We start from the raw sequence: 3,678 nt of genomic DNA on the forward strand, positions 1-3,678 counted from the left end.
GAGAGAGAGAGAGAGAGAGAGAGAGAGAGAGAGAGAGAGATTGTGCGCGCGTGCGCGCGTGTGAGTGTGTTTGTGAGTGTCTCTGCTCGAATATCTGAACGTTAAGGGATAGGTTTACTTGCCAAAGGAATAATATTCGCACTGAAGATACCAGTAACGGAAAAGTCGTTTTGAGAGCAACATTATCAACGGGGATATCATTGTTACTTGTTCTTCCTTTGCAACAAAGCAGACAGAGCGGGGAGAAATCTAACTCCACTGTTCAGTAATCTAATTTGCAACATCTTTACTGCAACATGATGTTGACCACATCTTTCTTGCAGTATTATATCCTCTTTGTCTCAGATATTGCATAGTCCGGTACACTGTTGTTTTATGGTAGTCGTAGTGTAGTTAAAGTGTAGTTTCTTTTTTGGCTGAAAATAACCAAATGCTGCTCATAAAAGATGTAAATAGCCAACATAGCCTTGTAACCTGAAATTAATCGCTTAGTTCTCTAATGCATAGATTAATGTTCTAATACATGTAATAATACATATATTACGGCCCTGTAACATACCAGACGTCGAAACTGATGCGCCCGGACATATATGAGGGGAAAGCCTGCCCTGGTAACCTCATCCAGTATCTCTGCTCCTACATCTCTCTCTGTTTATCTTAATTTCTCTTTCTCTTTCTCTTTCTCTTTATGTGCGTGCGTGCGTGTGTGTGTGTGTGTGTGTGTGTGTGTGTGTGTGTGTGTGTGTGTGTGTGTGTGTGTGTGTGTGTGTGTGTGTGTGTTTATGTTTGTGTGTATTTATGTATGGATTTATGTATGTATGTGTGTATTTATGTATGTGTGTGTGCATTTATGTATGTGTGCATGCAAGTTTGTGCATGTATGCATCTATGTATATACATATATACAGACGCACACATATGTTTCCATGATTCTTAATCAGCATCATATTTACAAAAACTGCTCGGTATTGTTTGCTGAGAAAGTATGAATGTCTCAAGTACAGTCGTAACCGAAGCAGTTATACCTCACTCTTGACATCACATTGCTAACAGTACTTTTTACTGTCTTGGAATCCCCGAGGTTGCAGTTTCCCTCTTGGACCACCATTCCACTATTACGTCACTGGATAATCTCGCTGTCTGCTGGATAATGCTGCCTTTACAATGATCTGCAATGCCGTATCCATCAGTCCTTCAAGTTTGATATTATCCGTTTTATGGCCCTTGAGGCTGAGAGCTGAAGGTAAAATATTTGCTATTAAAGACATGAGAAGTGCATCGGCTATCTACAGTAATTAAGTTTCTTCTTAGGTAAGTTGTTCAATCACAGCATACCTAATGCAAAAACTAACTAAATAAAATGTAATAAATGCGTCGATATTAAGGTTTATAGAAATGCACTGTGAATATATTTTCGTACGTTTAATCTTGGTTATCTGAAATGTTAGTTTTGATATGTTTACACCTCCAGTTGTAATTAAATAATATGAACAATAACATCTACGATGATAATTTTAGAACTAGCAACTAGAACAGCAAGAGTAATACAAATACAAATAAATCTAAATCAAACAAAACCAGCGAAGGGCAGGGAGTAGAAAAACGGCTCGACGCCCAGACCAGACGTGGCAAAAAGACCAGACGCAGCGCCCACTAAAAGTGTGGCACGTGCAGTGACAGGCAAGGCAAGGGCTGATTATGCACGTCAGTTATCATACAGATTCCTCCATTATGATGAAAGGCGAAGGACTTTCATTGCAGAAGATAAATGCGACCGTTATCTTGCAGCCGGCGGTAATCATCAAATTATGATTTTTCGTTCGTGCTTCAGCAGAAATGCAAGAACTAATCCGTACACGCATGGGCCTTGTTGGACGCAGACCTCCTTTCGCCTCGGGAATTAGGCCTAAACAAGAGCGAATGCGCGTTGCTCGGGTGTCTTCCGCGCCGTCGGGTTAACGCGGGGAACTGCGCCTCGTTTCATCTCGCAGCTCGACGTAGCAATGTCGCGTTTGCAGACTGGGAAATGTTGGACTCCGCGCCGGAGGAAGTCGTTGATCTTCTACCGCCTTGTGCAGCATGGTAATGAAATCCTTGTGTTTTTATTTTGCATGTTTCTCATCTGGGATTCCTTTCTGCCGATTAAATGTACGATGCAGCTGACCGTGCGTGTTGCTCAGACAGAATGAACTAGTCCCTTGTTATGATGCGCGCTCCGACGCATCTGTTTGTGCTATGTTTGTTTGTTTATCGCGTGTTCGTAGAAGTTCAACAGAGCTCGCCACATGAGGGTTGCGGTGTGTAAAACGCGCCTCATTGGGCTGCTGCTCGGCGTAATCGCGACCATAAATCGGAACACTGAGCCTAAATGTCTTTATTTTCTCTCCTTTTACACCGGATACGAAACTCTGGCAGCGCGTCAACATCTCGTAATCAGTGCACAGGAGACGACGACGTTCCTAGTTCCGGTTCGTATGCCAGTGAGGGAGAGCGTCAGCCAGAATAGCACCGGGCCAGATTACGACCCTGATGTATTATAATTATTATGACGGCCGGAATCTCAGCCGATCCTCGGCCTCCCGTGAAACCCATACATCCACATTAGACACAGTGAATCAACCTACGAAATCAATTCACGTTGACTCTGCACTGCCCTCCCGGGACGAATTATTTACGGGTTGTGTTTCGCTCCTTGGCGCGCAAAGGAGGAAGGGGATCTGAAGCCCGGAGGAGGGAGATCCTCCTCTCCCTTCTCGTCCTGATTGGAACCTCGGCTCGCTGGTGCGGACGAGAAGGGTGTGGAGAACGGGGGGGGGGGGGGGATGAGAAGCGGGTGAGTGACAGTGATAGATCTTCGAGGTTGGGCTGATCTTGGTGAGCTGTGATTAAGCGGCGGCTCCTTCGGCTCGGGGGCTCTTGGCGTTGAGGCGTTGCGAGGCGCGGGGCAGAAGGGGAATCGCGGCGGAACTATTAAATACAGACGAAATAAGGTAGCGGCGATGCGTGAAGCCACATGTACAGGAACAAGTACGTATTCATCTGTGTGGTTACCCATGTATCATTCCTCAAAAGGAACGTTAAGCTAGATAATATTAATCTTATGTGAACTTTATTGAATGTTCTGCTATACACAGGCGCGAAACAACTTTTTACTCTACGCATTACTAATGATCAGAAGATTTTCAGGACATTTTTAAGAAAGTAATTTTGAAATGGGATTCAAATGGGGGTACTTTCGAAGATAAAAGATAAGCAACGAAAGATTAAAAAAAGAATAAATGGAAATGGATGTAGAGAAAGGACCAGAAGAAATAGAAGCTACACACATAAAAAGTAAGAAATGAATCCATGCTGTAGACAGACTAAAACATACAAAATGTGGAGCTCATAAATACTATTTATTAGTGTGTTTCTACAGAAAAGCTTATACTAAACATGAACATATTCTGGGTCAGTGATATTACTGAGCCTGGCACTTCGTCTCTCAATATGATACGTAGATATATAATATCCACAGGCTTTTTAAATTGATGGCGTTCAACGTACAGTAAATGGTATCTAAAAAAGTCGACACATAAAATAAATAAATGTGATAGGCTAGTTTTCCTTTCTATTGTTAGTGTAAACAAACAAAAAGCAACAACAATTTTGATACTGAATTAGAAAAGAATTGAAAGT

Source organism: Penaeus monodon, chromosome 1, assembly GCF_015228065.2.
Source record: "Penaeus monodon isolate SGIC_2016 chromosome 1, NSTDA_Pmon_1, whole genome shotgun sequence".
Lineage (NCBI taxonomy): Eukaryota > Metazoa > Arthropoda > Malacostraca > Decapoda > Penaeidae > Penaeus > Penaeus monodon.